The 9320-nt window shown below is 41.2% G+C and overlaps 1 pseudogene; it reads left to right on the forward strand.

The window, feature by feature from the left end:
* The first annotated feature begins 5279 nt into the window (after positions 1 to 5279).
* LOC127204248 (28 kDa heat- and acid-stable phosphoprotein-like) lies at positions 5280 to 6051 on the forward strand (annotated as a pseudogene).
* The last annotated feature ends 3269 nt before the right edge of the window (positions 6052 to 9320 follow it).

Consider the following 9320-nt stretch of genomic DNA (forward strand, 5'->3'; position numbering starts at 1 on the left):
TATTGGCTAGTGAAATATACCTGTGACATAGCTAAGTATCTATTACAGACCAAAGGGGGCTATGCTGATATTATTTAGTGATTTCTATGAATTTGCACCAAATATTTGCCTTTCATAGATATCATAATATCCTCCATTGGAGAATTCAAATAAGAGTGGTTCTCAAATCCTAAACTGGTAGCCTTGGAAGATCAGACCTGGTACCAGGCAACTGTAGTGCCTAATACCCAGGAGGCTGAACTTTGTGCAACTAGGATTATTTTTATTTGGATGACCCTGATTTGCATGGCAGAGATTGAACCTACTAGAAATTACCTTCATGGTAACTCAGGTTTACCTCCTAGAACTGCACACCCAATATTCTAGACTGTCCTCCCATGCATGTTGCAAATCACCTTGCAGAAAACTATGCACAGTAATCTTAAAGGTATTTTGCCCAAAGAGAGCTATCCACCCAGGACCCTATGCTTCAGGGGATAGTCTAGTACCATTCAGTCAACTGCCAGCTAGTAGCATACTTGATAGCCATTCTTCCTACTGTGGTCTAAAGATTGAGTTCATTCTGACTTTCACATGAACTCTGGTGCCCCATATTTGACCACGTCCCCTGGATGGGACTCAGAGGAAGGATAGCAGGCTACCAAGAAGAGACTTGATACCCTATGAGCATATACAGGGGGAGGAGGTCCCTCTCAGTCACAGTCATAGGGGAGGGGAGGAAGGGGAAAATGGGAGGGAGGAAAGAATGGGAGGATACAAGGGATGGGATAACTATTGAAATGTAATATGAATGAATTAATAAAAAAGAAGTGTAAAAAAAAGATTGAGTTCATTTACAGCCTGTCATTCTCTTCCACTCTACCTGCGTGGCTAACCTCCTAGTCTACAACAGTTTACAGCAGCTGTCCACTCATTCTACTACAATTTAGTTCATTCTCTGGAATGCCCCTCCCCTTCCCTCCTCATTCTGTTCTTTTCGCTATTTCTTCTCTGGGGCTCAGTTCAAATGCCACTTTCTCTACAGCCCTCAGTTATACATTGGCTGTGAGATTGCTTCCATAGAATTCCATGGCAACATCCTACGTTCTTCAGCTAAGAACACACAGACCTCTCGTGTGTAACAGAGAGCAGGCCTTCATCCAGGTATTGCTCAATATGTGCCTTTGGATGTGTGTTAATTAAACAGAAATTTGCTGGCCTTTAAGATGAGTTAAGGATTGTCAGTTCTGATTAGAAGAAAAGTGTTCACTGTCTCATCCTGGGCTTTGAGTTCTCTTTGTTCTCTGGATATTGTCTTGGACAACTACTGGCTTCACTGCAGAGTTTGATCCTGCTGCTTGGAGCCTACTAGCTAGTGGAATGTAGAAGAACAGCGCCAGAGCCAATTTTCACAGATATTTGCTTTCAAACACTTAACATTTGCTTTGTGTTACCCTTTGATTAGGAAGATTAAAACTGAAAGGGAAGCAAGTGAGGCAAGGACTTTCCTCTCTTCTTTCTGCAGGAACAGCTTGTTTCCATGACATTTATACAGCGAGCTTTTTCTAAATGACAAGCAGACTGGTGGAAGATGTTATTTTCTGCCTCTTTGCTTTGGATCTTCACTTGGTGGGTGTAGTGTAAGAGAGACAGCCTCACTAGGAGGATGACTGGCAGGTATATGGGTTTGGGAGGGAACTGGGTAGAGGTTTGTGCACATGCCCTTTGGGGGTTGCTATGGTAGCAATGTAACAGATTCTGGCTAGTTGTAAGATGCATTAGTGGGTTTTTTGTTTTGTTTTGTGTTTATTATCGAGTCATATTTATACCTATATAAGTATCTTCTCTTTTTAGCTTTTCTTTTCTCCTTCAATAAAAGTGAATGCTTACAGCATGTGTAGTCATGTGGATGAAGAACTCTAGAGGAACTGGTTGAGTTCACTCTGAGTCAGAACCTGTCTTCTGCAGAAGCCAAACCAGTCTAGGAAGAATTCAGTCACATGATCGTTCGCCCAGACTGCTGATCATGGGTAAGGGGAGGGACCAACAGCCTCTCTGACACCAATCCCCAACATGGGACACATGATCCAGTATTTATTCACTTAGCACTAGGTATAAAACATTACTTTCACCATACTCTGAAACAACTCCAATAACATGATTTTATTCCACTCCAGAAGGCTTTTTGCTTTTGCCATGCTCCTTTTTTACCCAATACCTTTCTTGGTTTAGGCTTCATTGAACTTACATGGACCTGGGCACTATGTCTCTCCAACTCTTGCCATTGAACCTGCTCTCTTTGATTTCCCAATGGGGATAAATTAGCCAACAACAACAACAACTACTACTACTACTTTATTAGGTAGCTCCACCTAAGTATAGAACTCAAGATAAACTCCAAACTACTTCTACCATCACAGAAAGCCCATCATATATAATTACAAAATCCTTTCTACCAAGGTTTGCACCACTGGAGACAGCTGCCTCACACCTTTGCTGCAACTATCACATCTATGACTACTTCCTGTCCTCGTACATGCTGTTCAGGATGCTCACTATCATAGGTTGAAAGTAAAAGCCTACTCTACTTGAAGATTTTTGTTTATTTGGACAGAAGAGCTTTTAGGAAATTATTTTGAGCTTGAGTGGCTTTAAATGGGAATATTCTCTCCAATTTTACACGGGCCCTTTTAATATTCCACCTACACCCTCTGTTTTGCATATTCAGATCACTTGTCTGCCCCTAAAGGCAGTTGAATTTATGCCTCTTGAACAGGAGCTGCATTTCCTTGCTGGTAATTACCTCTGCACCTTTCATGATCTGGAAAAAAAAATATCACCACCAATTCCAAGCACATTACAGACTACCCAGGAGGGGTGCACTACTCCATTTGCTCCCCCACACTCTGTTCCTCCCTTTACAACAGTGTTGACAAAACCATTCTATCTCTAACATGTCCTTCTCCTCAGCCATGTTGATAGCTCTCCCAGGTGTCATTTGTAAATATCTCTGTGAGCCCACTGGCCCAAGGTGCTGGCAGAGTAACGATGTACTAGAAATAAGATGGGCACTATAGGAAGGACAGAGATGAGTAGGCGTATCCAGTGACGCACTCACTCTAAGAGACAATGCCACAGGCTGAATCCTGCCCTTCTAACTCTAAGACCAGGCTTTTCATTCATCTCTGTACCACCAGAGCCTCAGATTCAAAGGGTATCATTCATTTCTTCTACCCAAAGATCAGTGTGCCCCACGGAACATCTGAAGTGAAGAAAATAGCAACAAAATAGGAAAATGTCCTTCATCTTCCTATTTAAAACCTGTAAGTGGTCCAAAGGTAAGGAGAGAAACAAGAAGCAAGCCTAAAGAAGGGGGCAGATGGTTCTTGGAAGAGTATTAAGGATACTTAGAGAAGCAAAGGTTGAAGAATAGGAAGTACAGGACCCCACTATGTCAATCCTTAGCATCTGCCCAAAGAACTCAAGCACCTATTCCACTGATACTTGCCCAGATCTGTTCATCACTGCTCTATGCACAATACCTGGAAAATGGGAACAAACTGAACGTCCTTCACATGATAAATGGATGATAAAACGGTGACATACTCAGCTGTAAGGAAATGAGAAATCTTAAAACTTGTAGGTAAATGGAAATAGAAACTACTTTGCTGCGTCTGGGTAAGCCTGACTACTCTCACAAATACCACATGTTCTCTCTTATTTGTGAATCCAAGCCCTGAATCTCTAAATGTAAGTATATAGTCTAGAATAACCAAAGAAACAAGGAAGTAAAAGGGACTATGGGGCAGAAGCTCAAGAGAGGGAGAGAGTAGGACACAGGTGCTATTAAGAGCGTTAATGGGGAAAATGGGGGTTTAGCTGGGGAGGGAGAGGTTAAACAATACAGAGTGAGAGGAGGGATAAATAACACCAAGGATGCTTGAAAAGGCCATAAGAAAACATTTTTTATGTTTACTTCAAAAACACCATGTGTGTGGAGGGTGCTTTTTAAAAAAAATTTTTCCCAAACAATTTAAATTTTATTCCAACCCTAAGGAAAAGAAAAGAAAAAATTTTTTTAAGACAGAGTCTCGCTATGTAGTTCTGGCTGGCCTGGAACTGAACATATATGGTTCGGCTAGCTTTGAACTCACAGAGATCTACTTTCCTCTGCCTCCTAAGCATTGGGATTAAAAGTGTGCCACCACACTCATCTGACAATAAAAATAAAATAAAATAAATTTATTTTTATTGTCATGTGGTACTTAGTTTTAACTGAACTTACTTGGGTGATAATTCCCTAACAGACAAAGATCACCTAACAAAAATCCTGGTGCCAAGCAAGAGAAAACTAACTTCTAGTTGTTTGCCAGAGGAGTTGAAGAGCCTCCCAGAACAATACAGGCATTGCTGTTGCTCTTGGCTGCCTCCAGAACCGGAAGATGAGACCCTATAGGTGAAGACTCCACACAGTTCATAGGGTTTAGAGGAATCTAACTGGGACTGACCTCGCAGCCTCGTCCCTGAGGACTCGGTCTCACAGTACAAAGGTGCTGTTCAAGTCACTCAAAGAGGGGACCAATCAGTAGTACTACCCAGGGGCAGAGTCTGAAAACTGGAAGAATGACCAGCCTGGCAAGATTTTCCCAAGATGCCTTGGAGTTACACAATACAAAGATTCTTCACCCCGGCCCCCTTACATGTTCTCTAATGCATCTCCAGGTAAGATGTTTCTGTTCAAAATTAACTATATCATAAGTCTAATGGTTTCCTGGAGAAGCTACTTTCACTAAGAACAGGTAGAGATTTGATTTTTTAAACTACGTGCTTTCTGTCCTTAATGACAAAGATAATGTTGTTTTTGCTTTGAGAAAATGCCTTGCAATTTCATGGACTCTGGTTATGAAACCTGTATTTGCTATCCCTCTATTCCTTCATTGTAGTTTTTTTTTTTCTTAGCAACAGTAAAGAGCTTTGTAAGTATTTAGGTTTTTATGTTATTTTGGTTACTTTCTTAAAAGTAGCAATTTTGGATACTTTGCCACCCAAACAAGTTGACAGCTACTGGCACTGTAGATTTGATTTTTAAAATGTTATTCTGAGTATAGTTACAAATGAAATGTGCAGTTTTCTTTTGCTTGGTGAATAGCCCTTCTGGTGAAATAGTCAAATCGTTATCTGCTGTTGTCCACCCAAAAAGAAGCTATTCAATGTGTAAGAAGCTATTCCTTATATGTAAGGAAAAGCCAACAGATTTTTGATGGAAGACATTTAGATAGAATCCATGCATTCAAGGCACTATGGCAGCTAGGGCTGAGAGACTGAAGGGAAAGAGAAAGAAAGGCCCCAGAGGCCAGGCGAAGCTGTGTACAAGCCCTGAGGAGACTGATGCCTAGCTGCAGGCTGAAAACTGAAAGGCCAACAAAGATGAACAGTAAGAAGGTAGATCCAGGGTTTCAGGTGAGCCCCCGCCCCACAAGAAGTCTCCAGGCTCAGGTGAGAGTGAAGATGAACATGATGACAACTAGCAAAATCAAAAAGGTGTGGAGAGTCTCACTGACATCAAGAGCCATAATGTCAGTGGCACAGACAAGAAGGTAACACAACTGGGTCGGGATGGGCCAAAGGAGCTCTCAAGGAGGAAATGAGAAGAAATCAAGAAGTAGAAAGCAAAAGAGTGCTACATGAAGATGCACTTGGCTGGGAAGACAGAGCAGGTCCCAGCTCAAGGGAAAAGACAGCAAAGCAGAAAAGGAGAGGAAAGCCAAAGATGGCGCAACCTCTGCAGGAAAACGAATGCAGTCAATATCCGCAGACCCTTGGAAGCTCCAGCTGCCATCGGCAAGCTGGCCTGTAGGAAGAGATGCCAGGTTCTGGGCCATGCTATGGTGTCTTGCCCACCCTGTGCCCAACACTGTTGCAACAGCCCCTTGTGGACAGAAGCCTCTACAGCCTGGGCCCTCCTCTTTATTTTGGCATAGAAAATCATGCCGGGTTATGGGGGACCTGGGGGAAAAAGGAAGGGCAGCTACTGTCTTTGAGATGGAAGACACAGGACAGCGTTTCATCTGAATGCTTTTGCTATTTTTAGAATTTGAAACATTGGTTTGGGGGGGAGGTGCCATGGAAATGGGACAAGGAGATTTCATTTGTACAGTAGATTGTACATTGGGGGCGGGGGACAAGAGGGCAGCTGCTATGGGAGTTGATGACAACCAGCTCAGATGTTTTCTGAGTGCCTACTCAAAGGGGCTATCCAAGAACCTGTGATTCTAAGGGTCCAAGGTTTGTGCCTGGCCAATTATGTCCAATGAGGCCTCTCTACTCTGGTTGACTCTGTCCCCTTCCCTCCCACCTGGCCAAGGCTAGTACCAATTTTCAACCTTACCTATTGATCATTTCAAGAAAGCTCTGGTTATTGTGCATCACCCAGACAGGACATGCTCCTGAAACTCAGCTCTGTAGGTGGCAGACTAAACTACATTTTTTTTGGGATGGGAGAGAGAGTATGCATAGAACAATGGTTAAGCAAATATTGACACAAACAGCTTAGTGATCATTTGTTGGAGATTTTCTGTGTGTGATAGGCTATTGGATGTCCTATCCAGAACCGGGTATGACATGGACCAGTATGCAGGACTCACAACGGCGCTTTTGCAGAATTGAGATGAGTTGTATATCAATGTTGCCAGGTAGATCCCTATGGCTTAAAATCAGTGCAAAGACTTTAGAATTAGGCTCATTCTATAGTGATGCCAGTTTGCACATTGATTTTTGACCCATGAAAAACTAAAGTGAAGCTCAGATAATGTAACCTATTCCTCTAGCAACTACTGGCTACATACTATGTCTAACCTTCCCAAACAGAAAACAGAGCCTCTCTTGAGAAAGCTGCACCATTTCTCTCAGTACCCACAACCTCTAACAGAGCATCTGGCACTGAGTAGGCATCTGATGATGTCACTGAATCAATGGATTCTGGGTTTTAATTCCAACCAGTTATAAGGAAGCTGTAAGTTTTGATTCCCAGACTTTTCTGGCCCATGGACTTGAAAACTGTAGCCTGATCTGAGAGGAATAAAAACAGTATAAGATTACATTTCAGGGGAACCCTGAAGCCTAGCTCTGACCTAAACACTGGGAATTTTATCTACATATTTCAAAAATTAGCATATATATTTTCAGTAAACTAGTACTTTGATAACTGCTAGTCTAAGTTATATATTCAGAATTTCATTTAGCCTAAGTCTACTAAAATTTCTTTTGAAATAAAAAAATAACCTCTAAAGAATAACAGCCAAATTCCACCAGTGATATTGGCAGCTCTGCCACTAGACAGCTGAATGACTATGGAGAAGTCCCTTGAGTAATCTGGGCTCTGGAAGGCCAGTAAATTGGGAAGTTTGAATTAAAATGATTTCTGAAGCTCCTTATGGCTCTGAAATTCTCAGTTCCAAAGCACTGGAGGTTCCCAGATGAAATTGGGAGTTTATGTAATGTAAATAGTGATTTTCCAATCTGGCTTGAGGGGGAGGCACTGAGTATAAATTTAATGAATTTTTTGAAAAACAAGACTTAAGTAAATTCTCCCAAATATATGCAGGATCATGAGATTTGGATATTTAGCTTAAATACATACAAATTTTTCAGTACCTCTGGGGACCTGCAAGGATTTCTTTGAAGTAGGTAAGTGCATTTCTTACTATTGGGCATTGGCTTTCTCATTAACATGAGTTCTCCCTGTGTATTGGCATAGTATTCTTATGGACTGTGTACAGTTTACCCTTGTCTAGTCAAATGCTGATTTCTCTAATTACTATCTGGTTTCAATCTAGACATGACATTTCTGATGTTTATTCTAAATATCTCCTGTCTCAAGTTTGTGTAAACATGTCACCATTTGTTTTTTGTATTCCAATAAAAGCCAGCCACCCAATGCTTAACGATAACAGAGAATAGGGTGGCACATCCTAGGCCAGTGAGGGGAGGAGCAAGAGGAGGAAGGAGAGAGGAAGGATTCACTGGAAGGACCAGAAAGCATGAAAAGGAATAATCTGGACCTAGGATACGAGTAAAACATAAATATAATGTGGGAAATCTGAATGGGAGGGAACTATACTAGCTTGGAGGGTTAGGATAGAGGAATTATTGTACAGCATTATGCTCTAGGGTAATTACATATATCCTGGCCTCTCTGCGTGGTTATTTGGGTATAAATCTGGTTAAAGAGTCTGTGAATTTTTCTTCCATGGGTTTATGTTCAGGAAGAAAGCTGACAATATTAACAACTACAATGACTGACAGCATGCCAATATTAACTGCAAAAGACAAGTACATTTCACTATGTGGCTCACAGACAACAACATTAGAGTGCTGATTAAGGAAGATGAAGCTTATACTAATTCTAAAAGTAGACTTATCCGAATTTAAATAGTGAAATGAGAAAGTAATGGGAAAGAAGAACTATGAACACACACACACACACAGGTATGAAACATAGAGAGGTATGAAACATAGAGAAATATTATATATTAGGTGTAGAGATGGGAATAATATAAATAGTATTTCCAGTGAGATACAAGCTATTGTATACATTTTTGTGCATATGTGCCATGTACATGTGTCTGTATGTGTGTGTGTGTTTGTGTGTGTCTGTGTGCGTGTGCAGGAATTTGTTGTCATGCATATGGCCATTAAAGTACAACTCCAGGAACTGGCACTTCCTTATACCTTTTCCATTGTTGTTCACTGCCTCTGTTTTCATGTGTAAGCTTCTAGGGACCTGCTTGTCTCTGCCTCCTATCTTACTGTAAGGGTGCTGGGATTACAGTTACATACTACAACATCCACCTTTGTTAATGTGAGTTTTGAGGATCAAAAATTCAGGTTCTTATGCTTTCATGGCAAGTACTTCACACACTAAGCCATGTCCCAAGATGACAAATACAAATGAAAATGAACAATAGAACAACTGAAGTACAAAAGTGGAAGTACTGCAAAACTTCCAAAAAGTTAAAATACATTGATAATGATTTAAATGAGCAATAAAAAGAAGAAGGTATTATACCCTTGTTCAATAGTTCTTCCTCAATAGTGACATATGTTTTCTCCCACCCTTTGTCTTGTCTCTCCATCCCCCACCCATTTCCAGGAATGTTGAAGCATCCATGTTAGTCCCATTTTGAATCGGTCTCAGTAATTCACCCAAGCCAAGCTAGTGTTTCTTCCCTATGGGCAACGAGTACAGTTTTAACAGACCTTTCTTACCTCTTGCCCATGAGACTGAAAACTAAAAGTCCACCACTTGTGCTTTTGTGGGATCAGTGGTTTGCAGAGGACAA

This window comes from Acomys russatus, chromosome 20 (assembly GCF_903995435.1).
Source record: "Acomys russatus chromosome 20, mAcoRus1.1, whole genome shotgun sequence".
Classification (NCBI taxonomy): domain Eukaryota; kingdom Metazoa; phylum Chordata; class Mammalia; order Rodentia; family Muridae; genus Acomys; species Acomys russatus.